The following is a 17570-nucleotide window of genomic DNA, read 5'->3' on the forward strand; positions in this document are numbered from 1 at the left end:
TGATGAGGTACAGTGTATCTTTTTGCAGATTGAGTTTTAAATAAAACATGGGTCTATGCTTTTATAAAATTTGCATTCTAGTGGGAGGAGACATAAATTCAAAAATTAATTACACAAACCCATAGATACTGTGTGGTCATTAAAAGTAGTTCTATGAGTGCATAGGCCAAGCTTATCAAACCAGCCTATTTGGTGAGAAAAGACTTTCTGAAGACCTGGATAAACAGGAGTTAGGTAGGCAGGAATAAACAGGAGCTGCTGTTGGGGGAAGAGCCTTCTGGAATAAACACACAGATGTGAGGAAGTCCTCGGGGAGGTGGGAGAAATTGGAAAGGCTGCCAGAGCAGGATGAGGCAGAGTAGAATAGGCTGGGAACAGACCAGACAGGGTGTTGAAGGCCATGCATTCATAATCAGGGCCAATCTGTTGCAACCGTTTGAAAAAAATGCGGTAAACCTCATTTGAATAAGAAAATGTGCTTGGGACGGGAGTGAGGGGTGGGGCTTGGGGCTATCAAGGGATGTTTTTTGTTCATATTAAAAAAGAAAAAGAGAAGTAACACTAGCTTTGGTGATAATTAGATGCAGAGTCTAAAATCATGAGGCACAAACTCTCCTTCAACTCCCAGGTCTGTTTTCCTCTCTATTTAATCTATTTTATCCACATTATCTCACCCTGCAGACAGACTCTTTCCAGGTGTTAGGGATTGAGAGGTTTTGGCCATTGAGGGGTTTGGCTATTCAGAGAGAGACACCAGACATCTCTGCAGCAATAGATTCCAAAGAAAAGGGAGAGCTTTAGGAAGGGCACAGAAGCTTCTGTGGCTTTTCTCTGGCCGGTACTTGACCTTCCACCTCTGTGTTGGCAACAGTATCACCTTAGAACCTATTATGAACTCAAATTCTCAGGCCTCACCCCAAGCCAACTGAATCGGAAACTCCGAGATGAGCCCAGCAATCTGTGTTTTTATAAGCCTTCCAGGGATGCACACTGCATTTTGAAAACCACTGCCTCAGGCGAGTCCTTGTGACTAAAGAGATGGGATACGATGACTGACCACTTCTTAGTCATATGCTCACCCCGGGGGCCTGGAGGGCAAGGGCCTGGATTTTGATAGAGCCACCACGACCTCTTGAAGTGTTTGGTGTGGAGGTGTTTCTCAAGGGCAAAGGCAGGGAGTGTGGACTGCTATTATCAGAGCTGAGAAAGGACACTGCACAGACAGAAATCTCAGGGACACTCCGAAATCTCAGATGCCCAGAGCACCACGGCAAATACCTGGGAATTTATTTGAAAGCAAGAGGACTCCACTGAAAAGTTTTCAGCAGGAGAGATATTCAATCAAATATGCATTCACATGATAATAATGGCTGCCCCGTGTCCTTCTGACAGGACACTCTGGGCGGACACACAGCAGTCAGGAGGCCGTTGCTGTTGGGTAGAAGTGATTGTGGAAAAGGCGAGAGGTTGAGAAATGATGAGGAAATGGATTCAACAGCACTCAGTCAGCAGCTGCACTTGGGATGTGAAGGAGGGGGACCCCAGGGTCTGGCTGAGTCCATCACAAGGCCTTATGGATTCTGTCTCTTGTGCCACAAAATTCTCTTCTCTGCTCTTTACCTGGCAAAATGCTACTCCCCCGTCAGATTACAATCTAAGTGTCTCTTCTCCAGGGAAATGCGATCCTCCAGCCTCTCTTCTAATGCTGTTTAATTTCCCTCCATAACACTTATCTGAGCTTATAACACTATATTCATTCACACAATTATCTCTTTAATATTTTAGCTCCTCTAAAATTCTGTATCATCCCTGGAAGCAGGAGCTGCTTCCTCCCAAGAGACAAGAAAGCCAAGTCATTAAGTACACAGACTCTGGAGCCAGACTGCTCGGGTTCAAGTCCCAGTCCTCTAGTGGCAAGCTGTGTGATTCTACGCAAGTTACTCAGCTTCTCTGTGCCTCAGCTCCCTCACCTGTTAAATGTGTGGACTACTGGTCCTACTTCCTGGGATGGCCATGAGGAATCTATTGGGTTACGGGTGCAAAGCCTGGAGAAGAGCTTTGCATAGGCACCAGCTCACCTACAGCGACCTGGACTGTTCTCTTTGCTGTCCTCGCCATCTCTCCCAGTGTCTGGTATTGAGTAGGTACCCAATAAATATCTTAAAAGGGATGGAAAGTCAATGAGGACCTTTTAGGGAGTGACCGTGTGAAGGTGGGCACTGGAAATAGAGCAGAGAGGGCACTGTAAGGTGAGCATGGTGAAGAGGGCAGGCGAGATGCTGCATTTATGTTCAATATCCCCAATGCTACCTGCCTCAGAGACCATCAGAGAAGGATGCTGAGGAGCAGAAGGAAATGAGTCTAAGCCATAGCCTAGAGGTGTTGTATTCAGTATCCTAGCACTGCCATAACGAAGTACAAAAACCTGGGTAGCTTAAAACAACTGAAATTTCTTGTCTCCCCCAGCTCTAGGGGCTGGGATCCTGAAAGCAAGGAGTTGGCATGGTTGAGCTCCTTCAGAAGGCTCTAGGAGAGAATCCATCTTGCCACTTCCAGCTTCTGGTGGCCCCAGGCATTACATGCTATGTGCCAGCATCACTCCAGTCTCAGCTTCTTTCTTTTCATAGGCATCTTCTACTTATGTCCAAAATTTCCTCTTCTCTTAAGAACACCAGTCATATTTGATTAAGGGTCCGCTCCGTTCCAGTATGACCTCATCTTAACTAATTACATCTGCAAAATCCTATTTCCAAATGAATTCACATTCTGAGAATGTGAAGCTGGAGCTAAAGGCTACAACATATCTTTCTTGGGGATGCAGTTCAACCCAAAGAGGGCAGAAGTCCATTCGGGGGTGACTGGCATTGGATACTTCTTGGGACCATGATATCAGAGATAAGATTAGCCTAGTAGTTAAGAACACAAGTTATGGAGTTAGTGTTTAGTAAGTGGTATCTGTTAGCTAAGCTTTCTTACAGAGAGGATCTAGCATGAGAAAGAAAGAGGAGCAAGGAATACATCCTTAACCAAGAGCAATCACCCTGTTTTAGGTTAGAAATGACACAAGAGAGCAACTGGAATGACAAAAATAGTAGAAATTATTTCCTGGTGTTTAGGGTGCATATTTATCCATATAATTTAGCCCTCTTCCTAGCCTAGGACAGGTGACTCAATATGGCTTTGTTGACGAAGTTGAATGAGTATGAAGGACACTTTTAGCCATCAGAAGCGGATTATTAAGGGCAGGTAGGTCAAGAAAGAAGGCTAAAAGCTACCTATAAACCTCTGAAAGTCTCTCCTTCAGTAGAGAAATTATACCAACCCTTCTGTGAATACAGAGCTATAACTGGAGGGTAAAAATTGTAGCGAGGACCATTTTTCCCTTAATACTAGAAAACGTAAGCCGAAGGCTCAAGCATATGAAAGTTCCAGCATCAAGGCCCACTCCTTGATGCCTGCAAGCAGAGACGAATAACACAAGCCACATCATTTACAGACGGTGTCTGCACGGGGCAGATGGTTAGATCAGAGGTTCATTGAGTTTCTTTCCACCTATGATTTCAATTTGACAAAGAAGCTAATAAATAAGAAACATTCATTAGATGTGAGGAATATAATAGAAATTATTTAAGAAAAGACATCCAGTATGAAAATTCCTTCCTCTCATTTAGTTTTAACCTGCTCTATTTCCGAAGGTCAAAGGTACCAGCTATTGATATCATGTTACCCTTAACCTCTTTTATCTTAGATTTTTAAGGGAGGGTACAAGCAGTCTTTGAGAAGCTCCTCTGGACCAAAGCAACAATCCTCAATTCTTCACGTAAATGGGAATGTCACGTCAATGTCTTTTAATGGAAGAGACTTTAGACGAGGCATAAGGTATGGACCAATTGGTGTTCAGTCATGAGTTTGTGATTTTCAAAACTGTGAAGGACAATTTGGGAGAGGCAATGGCAAGATTAAAGAAAAAGAGCAGGGCGTCCCATACTTTAAAAGCTCTTTTGAAGTGAGTTCCAGAATGTGCCATTCAGATCCCTCTTAGGGAATGAAAGACTTGTTCTCTCAGCCACTGGGAAGGATTCTGACCAAGAGCTCTCAGGTTTCATTCCCTTCTAGGAGCTGTCTCAGTAGAGCAAAGCCCCCTTGACCAAGAGTGTCCCTGTTTCCTAGGGCAGTCCTCATCCAATGACTAATCAATGAAGGCACAAATAGGCCTGACCCTCTCCTTTTGTCAAAGGACATCTCTGAAGGCCCATCTCAGCTTCAAAGCTCTCCCTGGATTCGACTGACACTTTTAGTGGACTTCATCTCTGCCAGCTTCACCTTCTGTTCAATTTTGCATTCCCTCCCAAAGACGCTGATTCTGAAAGTAAGACCTAGTAAACCTTCTGCATGTCAATCTCTATATCCAAGTCTACTTCCTGACAAACCAACACGCTCCACTTTATTTGACCTTTGCCTGCTTTCAGTTACCAACTCATTTTTTTGGCTAATCTTCAGAGCAAAACTCAAAATACCACTCATATTCTTTATCCACCCATGCATCAATAGACATTTAGATTGTTTCCATATCTTCTCTATTGTGAACAGTGCTGCAGTGGAGAAGGAGTATAAATATGTCTTTGAGATCCTGGTTGCAGTCATTTTGTATAAAACCCTGGGAATAGGGTTGCTATTTCTAGTATATAACAATATATAATATTTCTATTTTTAATTCTTGGAGGAGCTCCCATATAGTTTTCTGCCCTGTCTGCACCATTTTACATCAACCTTGAGCCTATAAGTGAACACCACCTTATTATACACTCAACATTCTGCAAAGAGGGTAGGTCTCATCTTAAGTGTTCTTACTACCCACATTCACTATTTTCACTTCTTTCCCTTCCCTTCTCTCTTGGACACATTCCCCTTAGACTTGGTTGTTAATATTCCACACAAAGGATTCTTGTCAAGCACACTCCAGTTCATCTTGCCAAATCCAGTGGTCAAGTTTCAGCCCCCATCTCAGTTCACCCCACAGCAATACGTCACAATTAAACTCTCCCTTCCCATGACACTGTCTTTGCTTGGTTTCTAGGATCCAAGGTTTACCTGGTTTCCTCTCTTCACATTCTTTTCAGCGTCTTTTGCTGGATCACCCTTATCCTCCCAACTTTTAAGTACTGGGAAATGCCAGAGCTCATCCTTGATGTTTTTTTTCCTTTTTACCTATATTTATTCCCTAGGTCAGGAGTCAACAAGGTTTTTTGTTTTTTTTTTTAATAAAGGAGCAGACTGTAAATATTTTAGGTTTGGGGGCCATATGGCCTCTGTTCCTACTGCTTAACTCTGCCATGGAGGCATGGAAGTAGCCACAGACATTACATGAAAAAGTGAGAAAGGTTGTGTCTCCAAAAAATCTTATTTACAAAAACATGCAGTGTCTAGGTTTGTCCCACAGGCTGTAGTTTGCTAACCCCTATTCTAGATAATGTCATCTGGTCCCCTAGCTTTCAATATCATGTCTAAATTCTTTAAGTTTCAGATTCACATATCTAAATTGTCACTTGGCACCTCCTCTCAAAAGTAATGTGTGCCAGAAGAGATCTCTTTATGTTTTATCCATTTTTCCCTCACACAACCTATTTCTCTTCCAGTCTTTTTTATATGATCACATGGCATCACTCTTCACAACATACTCATGCCATCTCATTAGCCTCTTCTTTCACTGCCAACCAAGTTTAAGACACAAATTTCTTCCACCTACGTTGTTTCAATCAGATTCAACAGACCTTTATGCTTTACTTCTGACCCCCTTATACTCTTTCTTTATATGATGGCAAAAGAACACTTTCAAAATTAAAATTAAAATTAAAATTACATCTTGACATTTTGCTACTTGATACTGTCCAGTGGCTTTCCATCTCATTCAGGATAAGTTTCAAACTTTCTACCAAGACTTAGAAGGTCCTAAATGATCTGGTCTTTCCTCACCATTGTGGCCTTGTGGTCTACTATGCTTCTTCTTGCAACTTAAATTTCTCTATGAAAGTTATCCATAAATGCTATTTGTTGTGAAAAAAATTTTAGACATACATGGTCTCCTATTCATTTTTTTTTTCAAGAATTAGAGGATATGCTCTCAAAAAACTTGAGGGAGTAAAGCAAGGAAGAAGAAAGACTTGGACAGAAAATAGGAGAAGGGAGGGAAAGGGAAGCAATAAAATAATGAAGATGAAAAGTCTCAGGAAGACAGATAAAAGACCTGGGGAACAACCATTCCACATAGGAGCTGGGGGACAGAGAACACGAGAAGTTTCATACTCAAATTAAAAACAAAACCCCAAAATAGAAATTAGAACTGATTGCACTAAGTACTGTTGTTGTTCCCATTGAAAGGGGCTTCGCAGTTCTGTTGAAAATACAGACTAACATAATGGCAGGCACTTTAGAAACACATACATATTAGATATTAAGCAAGTTTAAAAAGGAGGAAATTATCAATTCCAATTAAAACAAAAAACTATCCAAAAGCAGAAATGTGATCACAATGTAAAAACTGGTGGCTCAGCTGGGACAACAGTTTTGTAACTATGACTCTTAAGAGTCCCTTGGACTGCAAGGAGATCCAACCAGTCCATCCTAAAGGAAATGAGTCCTGAACATTCATTGGAGGGACTGATACTGAAGCTAAACTCCAGTACTTTGGCCACCTGATGCGAAGAACTGACTCATTTGAAAAGACCTTGATGCTAGGAAAGATTGGAGGCAGGAAGAGAAGGGGATGACAGAGGATGAGATGGTTGGATGGCATCACTGACTCAATGGACATGGGTTTGGATGAATTCTAGGAGGTGGTGATGGACAGGGAGGCCTGACATGCTGTGGTTTGTGGGGTCTCAAAGAGTCAGACATGAATGAGCGAATGAACTGACTGACTGATACAACCATACAGGTATGAATGCAATTTTAACCTATATAGTGAAGTTTGATGCAGTGGTAAGATCTTTAAAATGTAAGTACACCAGGGACCCAGTAGAGTATTTTAGATATTATTGTGATATAATTATACTTGGAAGGTCATGATTAGAGTATGTGTGTGAATGTGTTTGTATATGGAATTATAAAAAATATAAATTCTTATCTTTGATAAGAAAGATAAGATTTTAAAAAACGTTTGCAACCATAAAATAATCCACATTAAAAAAAAAAAGATAAGATGTTTAAATGTGTCTGCCCTTCCAACAATGATAATCTAGGGTATAAAAGGGAATCATTGCCTATGTATCTCCTTTTAAAATGTTTTGGTCTTTGTAAAATATGTAATATATACTTTCAGTAATTTCTAAATTAATTAAAGAAGAATAGAATAAATCAATAAAATAATTCTGACTTCTTATGGACCAGGCTAAATTTTCCTCTCCCCTTACTTTTTCAAATAGAAGTTAAATTGCAAAATATGAAAAATACCTAGTACATAGTTAGGCTTCACAAATACATAGCTATTCCCTCATCATAACAAACAGGGGTAAAATTCCAAGTTGGAATTTTAGTTTGGTTCATAGCATTTAGTTTGGCTATAAAAACAAATTAGTTTACAAAAATGCTTGTTTTCATAAAAGCATTGCTAGACTTTGTAGGAAGGGCAATAGCTCTTCTGCCAGCTTCAATAAAATGGTGACTAAACTAACAGTAGACACTCCCCTCCCCATCCTCAGTCATCAACTCTCCGGCCATCCATCATTTAGTGTGCTGCTGAGAACCTGCAGGGGTTCTGAAAACAATTGCCAACTGACTGTCTTGCTAGGATGAGCTATGGCACCGCTAGAGAGAAGGAAGTGAAATTGATTTGTACGAGGCCGACTTTTACAAAGCACAATTCCACTGGGTTAGTTACGACTATTCAGTTTCCCAAATAAAAATCGAGGCCTTACTAAGTAACAAATTACACTTTCAAGGGAGAAAAAAATCTAGCTTTTAGATGGTAATATAAATTTGCTTTATTTTATACGTTTACAGAGAGAGACTATGTTTTCCTAAGATGCTGTATTCTGCTTCAGAAATATATAACTTCTCTGATGGAATGTAGTCTTTCATGAACTAAAACCATTTTCTCTTTTTCTTCTGGAACTGGTTGACACTAAAGCCATTTATGACTCATCAAAACATGATAGCTTGTGACTCTTGCTCATTGAAGCCCATATGTCTGAGAAACACAGTCTTCCTAATATGGCACATTTGGGTTGTTTCTGTTACAGCTGATCCTCTCTATTAAAGCCAAGGATCAAAGGCTGTGGGTGGCCTCGCTTTAATCCTTGTGTTTCTAAGAAAGGAAGTAGGGAGAACTATTTGCATCCTCAGTCATGATAGGAATGGCCTGCCCTTTAGGAACTGATTATTTTATTAAGAATGTACTGAAGGTCCTTTATATTTAGGTGCCAGTAGATATGAGGAGAAAATGCCACCATCCCTGGTCTAGTAGGGGTATAAGCACATAAACAGATATCTGCAAAACTTTGTGGAAAGGACCGCAATAAAGAGAGGCAGTACTGGCAAGATTAAGATGAGAAGCAAATCAAGCCTGAGATCCCTTTTCAGAAAGGAGAGAGAAAGAGTAAATGGGGGCTCCTGGAGGAACTTACCGAGAACAAATCAGGCCTGTGAGAGGCACACTGAGCATTTACTCACTCATCCCAAGAAGAACCTATCAAGATTATTATTAGTAGGAGCATTATTATTATTATTCCCATTTAAAAATGTGGAAACAGATATTTAGAGATAAATTATTTATCAGTTACTTCCAAAGCATTAAAGGGCTCAAAAACAAACAAAAAAAGCTATATAATCTCAGAGACACGCCCCAGAAGAATGTCTAACACAAATTTCCTTTGCTGTGACCTCTGCAGTTTCTAAGGAGAAATGTAAAATGTTTAATTCAGGACAATATTTTAATTAATTGGAATTAAAATGTGCATTCTTGGCTTGCTGTACTAAGTACTTGTTGCTATTTACCTGGTGTCTGGTTAGGGTCCTTGGGAGTGTATAGATGAATAAGCATATCTCCAGCCTTTGAAATGATCACGGGCTATTGAAGGCAGAGCCTGAAACAATCATGAAGTCTTATCACCGTTTCACCTTCATTCTGTTCAGTCTATCATCAACACTACCAACCATCATATACTTTAGGAGAGGCATTTTATAATAGTCTCCGTATAGCTCCTCCACCTCATTCTGTGCCTCCCTTCAATCTGTTCAGCGCAGCGAGACTGATCTTTGAAAACAGAGCTTCACTTTGCTTTTTAAGGAAAATTAAATCTACCTCTAGGGTTCCCTGGTGGCTCAGCAGTAGATAATCTGCCTGCAATGCAGGAGACGCAGGATACTTGGGTTCAATCCCTGGGATGGACAGATCCCCTGGAGGAGGAAATGGCAATCCACCCCAGTATTCCTGCCTGGAAAATCACATGGACAGAGGAGTCTGGAAGGCTACAGTCCATGGGGTCACAGAGTTGGACATGACTGAGCATGCAGGCATATGTACCTCTAATCTTATTCTTTTCTCTAAAACCAACAAAATTCAATAAAAACAAAAAAAAGAAAGTTTATACTTATTTCTAATTTTTACATCCCTACACACACAGACACACATTATATATTACAAGGAGTTACACTGTGAGTTTGTGAGTCTTACTAATGGCACATCTCTTCCATCACTACTAATTTTCCACGAAAACACAATAAAGGGAAAGCAAACCGTATTCAATGATTATGTTAATACAAGAAAAGTCAGCATAGATGTAAAATAATACCAGCAAGAAGAAAGGGGAAAAGGAAATTTACAAAGGAATAAAGACCAACAAATATCCTCAAAAATCTTACCACAGATAAACATTTGCTACCAAATATTTTGTTGTATTTTTAAGATATAAACACACGTGTTTGCAAAATAAAAGCTCAAAAAATATTTAGGATCTCAAGGAATAGCAACAACAATGATGAAATAAATGAACTAGGCAAAAAGGTCAGGAATGAAATAAAAGTGAAAAAAAAATATAGCAATCACTTAAGCCTGCATTAAAAGCACCATCTCTATGGGAGAAGTAATGCTAGAGCTATAGAAGCCTGTAGACTTGAGAAAAGTGAGCTAAAAAAAATAAAAGCAATTGAAAAAATATTTGGAAAAATTATTTCCCGAAGAAATACGAAAGAGATAAAACATGCATATAATTGGTGTCACTGAGAATGCCATCAGGACAAATGAAAGAAAAAAATAAAGACAAATATCTAAACATGTCACTCCTTTTTCAACACTTCAAAATGCTTCCCATATCTTACAGAAGGATCCAAAGTCTGACTTTGCTGACACATTTCTTACTGTTATACCTCTGTAGATAGTATTGGAGAGGTGAAGTAAAGGTCCAATGATGTAAGCCCTCAAATGCAAATAGGGATTTACTACACTGAGTATGATGGTAAGCCATTGAGTGTTCTGCGAAGAATATGGCAAGATCATCTTTGTTTTCCACAACAGAAAGTCCGTCTGCTGGGGTACAGAGGGAGAAGGGGGTTTAGATAATGTCTTACTGATTCTGTCCACCTCGGAGCGAAACACGCAGTAGCTATTCAAGATACGATTTCTGATCTAAAAGCAGCCCACTTGTCCTGAAATGTCTTTACAAAGCACTTCCATTAGTAAAAACACAAAAGACAAAAAAAAAAAAAAAAAAGGAGGCAAGTTTCCTTATACCCTCTGTAGAGTGCTGTACCCAAGAAAATCTCTTTCATTTTCAGAATTTCAAACTGGTCGAGGGTTCATTTGCTTATTTTGCTTTGACTCTGAATGACAGTAGGATGAGCAGCCATCACGGTCAACAAGAGAGTCTGAGATGCAGCACCTGGACGTGATCTCACGAACAACAGAGTGACCTCTGTTCGCTTCCAAGGCAATCCATTCAATATCACGGTGATCCAAGTCTATGCTCTGACCAGTAACGCTGAAGAAGCTGAAGTTGAATGGTTCTATGAAGACCGACAAGACCTTCTAGAACTAACACCCCAAAAAAGATGTCCTTTTCAACACAGGGGGCTGGAATGCAAAAGCAGGAAGTCAAGAAATACCTGGAATAATGGGAAAATGTGGCCTTGGAGTACAGAATGAAGCAGGGCAAAGGCTAACAGAGTTTTGCCAAGAGAACCCACTAGTCATAGCAAACACCCTCTTCCAGCAACACAAGAGAAGACTCTACATATGGACATCATCAGGTGGTCAACACTGAAATCAGATTGATTATATTCTTTGCAGCCTAAGATGGAGAAGCGCCATACAGTCAGCAAAAACAAGACTGGGAGCTGACTGTGGCTCAGATCATGAACTCCTTATTGCCAAATTTAGACTTAAATTGAAGAAAGTAAGAAAACCTTTCAGGTATGACCTAAATCAATCTCTTATGACTATACAGTGGAAGAGACAATTAGATTCAAGGGATTAGATCTGATAGATACAGTGCCTGAAGAACTATGAATGGAGGTTTGCGACATTGTACAGGAAGCAGTGATCAAGACCATCCCCAAGAAAAAGAAATGCAAAAAGGCAAAATGGTTGTCTGAGGAGGCCTTACAAACAGCTATGAAAAGAAGAGAAGCTAAAGGCAAAGGAGAAAAGGAAAGATATACCATTTGAATGCAGAGTTCCAAAGAATAGCAAGGAAAGATAAGAAAGTCTTCCTTGAGGATCAATGCAAAGAAATAGAGAAAAACAATAGAATGGGAAAGACTAGAGATCTCTTCAAGAAGATTAGAGATACCAAGGGAACTTTTCATGCAAGTTCAGTTCAGTTCAGTTCAGTCTCTCAACCGAGTCCGACTCTCTGCGAATCCATGAACTGCAGCACGCCAGGCCTCCTGGTCCATCACCAGCTCCCGAAGATTACTCAAACTCATGCCCATCAAGTCGGTGATGCCATCCAGCCATCTCTTCCTCTGTCGTCCCTTTCTCCTCCCACCCCCAATCCCTCCCAGCATCAGGATCTTTTCCAATGAGTCAACTCTTCGCATGAGGTGGCCAAAGTACTGGAGTTTCAGCTTCAGCATCAGTCCTTCCAAAGATGGGCACAATAAAGGACAGAAATGGTATGGATATAATAGAAGCAGATGATATTAAGAAGAGGTGGCAAGAATACACAGAAGAACTATACATAAAGGATCTTTACAACCCAGATAATCATGATGGTGTGATCACTCACCTAGAGCCAGACTTCCTGGAATGTGAAGTCAAGTGGGCCTTAGGAAGCATCACTATGAACAAAGCTAGTGGAAGTGATAGAATTCAGTTGAACTATTTCAAATCCTAAAAGATGATGCTGTGAAAGTGCTGCACTCAATACATCAGCAAATTTGGAAAACTCAGCAGTGGCCACAGGACTGAAAAAGGTCAGTTTTCATTCCAATCCCAAATTAAGGCAATGACAAAGAAAACTCAAACTACCGCACAATTGCACTCATCTCACACACTAGCAAAGCAATGCTCAAATTTCTCTAAGCTAGGCTTCAACACTATGTGAACCATGAACTTCCAGATGTTCAAGCTGGGTTTAGAAAAAGCAGAGGGACCAGAGATCAAATTGCCAACATCTGTTGGATCATCGAAAAATCAAGAGAGTTCCAGAAAATCATCTACTTCTGCTTTATTGACTATGCCAAAGCCTTTGACTGTGTGGATCACAATAAACTGTGGAAAATTCTGAAAGAGATGGGAATACCAGACCACCTGACCTGCCTCTTGAGAAATCTGTATGCAGGTCAGGAAGCAACGGTTAGAACTGGACATGGAACAACAGACTGGTTCCAAATCTGGAAAGGAGTATGTCAAAGCTGTATATTGTCACTCTGCTTATTTAACTTATATGCAGAGTACATCATGAGAAATGCTGGACTGGATGAAGCACAATCTGGAATCAGGATTGCCAGGAGAAATATCAATAATCTCAGATATTCAGATGACACCACCCTTATGGCAGGAAGCAAAGACGAACTAAAGAGCCTCTTGATGAAAGTGAAAGATGAGAGTGAAAAAGTCGGCTTAAAACTTAACATTCAGAAAACTAAGGGTCATGGCATCTGGTCCCATCACTTCATACCAAATAGATGGGGAAACAGTGACAAACTTTATTTTGGGGGGCTCCAAAATCACTGCAGATGGTTAATGCAGCCATGAAATTAAAAGGCACTTCTTCCTTGGAAGAAAAGTTATGACAAACCTAGACAGCCTATTAAAGAGCAGAGACATCAATTTGCAAACAAAGGTCCATATAGTCAAAACTATGGTTTTCCAGTAGTCATATATGGATGTGAGAGTTGCACTGTAAAGAAAGCTGAGTGCCAAAGAACTGATGCTTTTGAACTGTGGTGCTGGAGAAGACTCTTGAGAGTCCCTTGGACTGCAATGAGATCCAACCAGTCCATCCTACAGGAGATCAGTCCGGAATATTCATTGGAAGGTCTGATGCTGAAGCTGAAACTCCAATACTTTGGCCACCTGATGTGAAGAGCTGACTCATTTGAAAAGACCCTGATGCTGGGAAAGATTGAAGGTAGGAGGAGATGGGGACAACAGAGGATGAGATGGTTGCATGACATCACCAACTCAATGGACATGAGTTTGAGAAGTCTCCAAGAGTTGGTAATGGACAGGGAGACCTGGTGTGAAGTAGTCCATGGGGTCACAAAGAGTTGGACACGACTGAGTGTCTGAACTGAACTGAACTTGAGTGACAAACATCTTCTCAGATGCATGTTAGGATGTTAACTACAACTCTGCATACTCATGGCCCATTACTATACCCCACGCCCAACCTCAAACTTTAGAAATCTGAACCCACTTGGTTAGAGCTTGCATATTCTCTGACATTCAATGAATTCTTCTCTTGAGTGCTATCTGAGAATGTTCATCTATGGAGCCAGTGACAGTCTGGGTTACATCCCACTTTTACATATTATTTCCTAAATGAATGCTGGGAGACCCCCTAATGTTCTGTTTAGCTTAAGCAGAGAATTCACTCTGATCTTAGATGGAATAAAAAATACTAGGTCCCCAGAAGCAACAAAAATTAGACCAACTGTGCATAAACTCTTCATTTCTGTGATCTAGAAGACTAGTTTGTTGAAGGTCAACAGCACCAATTATGCAATCAGACAGACTATACACTTACTAGCTGTGTAACTTTAGGAAATTAAACTTTCTGACTTTCAGTTTCTCCACCTGTAAAATGGAGATAATAACATCATAGTCTTTACAGGACTATTTGGAGCATTAAATGAGAAAATAGATGTAAACGTACCCAATATACTTTTTGATCCATACTTAAGGGCTCAATATAATAAAGTCATTACTCTATGTAAGATTACCATTATTACTGTAGCCTGTATAATGTAACATCTTGCACTTATAAAGCATTATATAAATTTTTGTGAAAAATTTTAGTTCCCAATATAAAACAGAAATTGTATTTTATCTGAAATAACAAAGACAATATGAAAGTCACAAACGTGTAAAATAATAGATGGCTGTTTAGCATGTAACTTTGATAAATCAATAGTCAAATTATGCATCTATTTTACAAACAAAATAGTGGACAAAGAAATTTGAGTACATATAGTCATAATCCCTAGGGGAGGCAGTAGACTGTCCCTAAAGTTTTTTTTTATTTTTTCCCTAGTAGAATATTAATATTTCTTAATCACAGAAGATCTATTGTTTAATAAATGTGGGCTACTATTTTCTTCAAAAGGACTCAAAGTCCTAAATATCCTGATGTACACAGCATGATTACCTATGCAAGGGCTAGAACGCGTATAATTTCCCAAACTTTTTGGCCTGGAACCACTTTTCCCTCAGCCTCTATGAACATTTCTCAGAACAGATGTTCTGGGGAAGTCACTTTGGGGACTTCTATATTAGAAGGTAGAAAGGGTTATGCCCATGACTTTTATGAGGAGCTATTGTTCAGTCCTGCTACATTACGGGGCCATGAGGGGACCCTAAGAATAGAAGGGCTGGGGGACTTCTGCCAGTTGTGCTCTTCCAGCTGATGTAAAACTCATGGAACAGGGAAGAAGCAACTGAGAGAAACAGCCTAGGTCATGGCGATCATTTGAGTTTGGACGTCCAATGTCAACACTCTGCCCAATGGTTATGAAGTCCTGCATGAGTCTTCAGTTCTATAACCATCTGCATGTGAACATGCCATGGCGTGTTCTGCCATTCCTTTGGCTAAAACTGATGATCCGGCCAGGAACCAACTTTGAGGTTCTCTTGACCTTCAGAGTCTGTCCGGGCCCCACAAAGCATAGCATGCTGCCCAGAGCGGAGAGGCATTTGTGAAATTTATGTCTGAGACATTCTTTTCTTCCAGTTATTTTCTTATTGCCTTGTTTCAACTACAAACAAGCTTTCCTCTAACCAGATTCTCTCTCCTGTTCCTTGGTTCTTACACTTGCTGAATCATTTTCAAGGTTCAACTTAGCACTCTCCCTCTTGGAAAAACACAGTAGGACAGCTGTCTCCCTCTTTGCAGTCTCCTGACCTCCTGAATATGCCTACATTGTTCTCTACCAACATTCCTAGGTCCAAGCCCTTAGCTGTGTCATGAATATGAAAGATTCCAATCATGTTAATGAGCTTGTTCACATGTATCCCTTTGAGAAACTGTATAGACAGGACACACAGCAGGCCTTCACTTGTTATTGCCATGCTTCACACAAATATTTTAAAATATTACCAAAACTCAGTGTTTACGGAAAATTTAAAACTCTGTTTACTACCAACAGTCCTTCTTAGCTGCTTGTGAATTACTGGTGAAAAGCTGCACCAATCCCTCCAGTTCTATAAATTTTCAAGAGAAGTGTTTAATAGGTATTTAATCCTCAAAAAATTATGAGAATCATTAAGTGTTTAACAGGATGCCTTCTGGGGCCTCATTTATTAATTTAACCACTACTTGTTGAGTGCAAAGAATATGCCTGACACTGAACAAGGATTATAATGATAAACAAAACACTAACCTGTTCTTTAGTTTCACAGTTTACAGTGAACGGGGAAGGTAAATTGAGCAGGCAATTATAATAGAGCATGTTAAGTTTTAAAATAGATCTCAAGACAGCTCTTCCCATTTTGCCAATGAGTCTGGAAGGAATATTTGAGGAAGGCTTTTCCGAGAAGTCTTCCTCTAATTTTCTGATTGGAAATTTGAATAATGAGCAAAACCTAGCCAAGCAAGGACAAGAGGTTATTTGGGATGGAAGGGAAGGTTGCCCACTGACTGGGGAGAAGTCGCAAAGGTTGCTGCACTTAAGGGGAATGGTGTGGATGAGTATGTGAAGGACATGATTGAGTCTGGGAACTATAGGGTGGGGGCATGTGGAAGAAGAGCAGAGTGAAGCTGGAGAACTCTGCCGGGTTGCTATCGTTGTTTAGTCATTCAGGCATGTCCGACTCTTGGAGACACCATGGACTGCAGCATGCCAGGCTTCCCTGTCCTTCACTGTATCCCAGAGTTTGCTCAAACTCATGCCCATTGTCAGCAATGCTATCTAACCTTCTCATCCTCTGCCATGTCATTTTCCTTTTGCCTTTGATCTTTCCCAGCATCAGGGTCTTTTTCCAACACTCTTTGCATCAGGTGGCCAAAATACTGGAGTTCCATCATCAGTCTTTCCAATGAATATTCAGGGTTGATCTCCTTTAGGATTGACTGGTTTGATCTTTGCTGTTCAAGGGACTCGCAATAGTCTTCTCCAGCACCGCAATTCAAAATTGTCATTTCTTAGATGCTCGGACGTCTTCTCAGTCCAGCTCTCAGATCTGTACAAGACTACTGGAAAAGCCATGGCTTTGACTATGCAAATCTTTGTCGGCAAAGTGATGTCCCTGCTTTTTAATACACAGTCTAGGCTTGTCATAGTTTTCCTTCCAAAGAGCAAGCGTCTTTTAATTTCATGGCTGCAATCACTGTCCACAGTGATTTTGGAGCCCAAGAAAATAAAATCCGTCACTGCTTCCCCTATATGGGAACCCCAACATAGAGAAAGTTTGACACAGTTCCAAGGACTTCAACAAGCAGGGGACCCAATGGTGTGTTTTAAAACAGAAACTTGATGTGATGTGATTTGCATTTTAGGAAAAAGCCCTCAGGTTCTCTGAAAACCAGAGGTGAAAATCCAGTTCTCAAAGAAGGATTAAAGAACCACGCAAGACTTGCAGAAGGGGCCTTCTGGGTCCTCCTTCGAGTCTCGGTTTTTCCGAGGGCTCTCTGGTTTCCCCCCTCTGGGTGACTTTTGGCCAGCCTCTCCTGAGGGACCAAGCCCACCCACAAACCCAGCTGCACTGCTCTGGCTTTCTCCAGCCTGGAAGAGACACTGTCGGCAGCCAACAATTTATCTCTGTACCGTCCTCCAGTGGAGAAGTCAAAAAGCTGTAAATCACTGGTCACACCCCAGGAGGGAAGGTTGGGACCACATTATTTCATGACCAGGAGGAACATGAACTTTTCCCCTGGGGAAGGGCACACACATTTCATTAGGACCCAAAGGGATGC

Source organism: Odocoileus virginianus, chromosome 31 (assembly GCF_023699985.2).
Source record: "Odocoileus virginianus isolate 20LAN1187 ecotype Illinois chromosome 31, Ovbor_1.2, whole genome shotgun sequence".
Classification (NCBI taxonomy): Eukaryota; Metazoa; Chordata; class Mammalia; order Artiodactyla; family Cervidae; genus Odocoileus; species Odocoileus virginianus.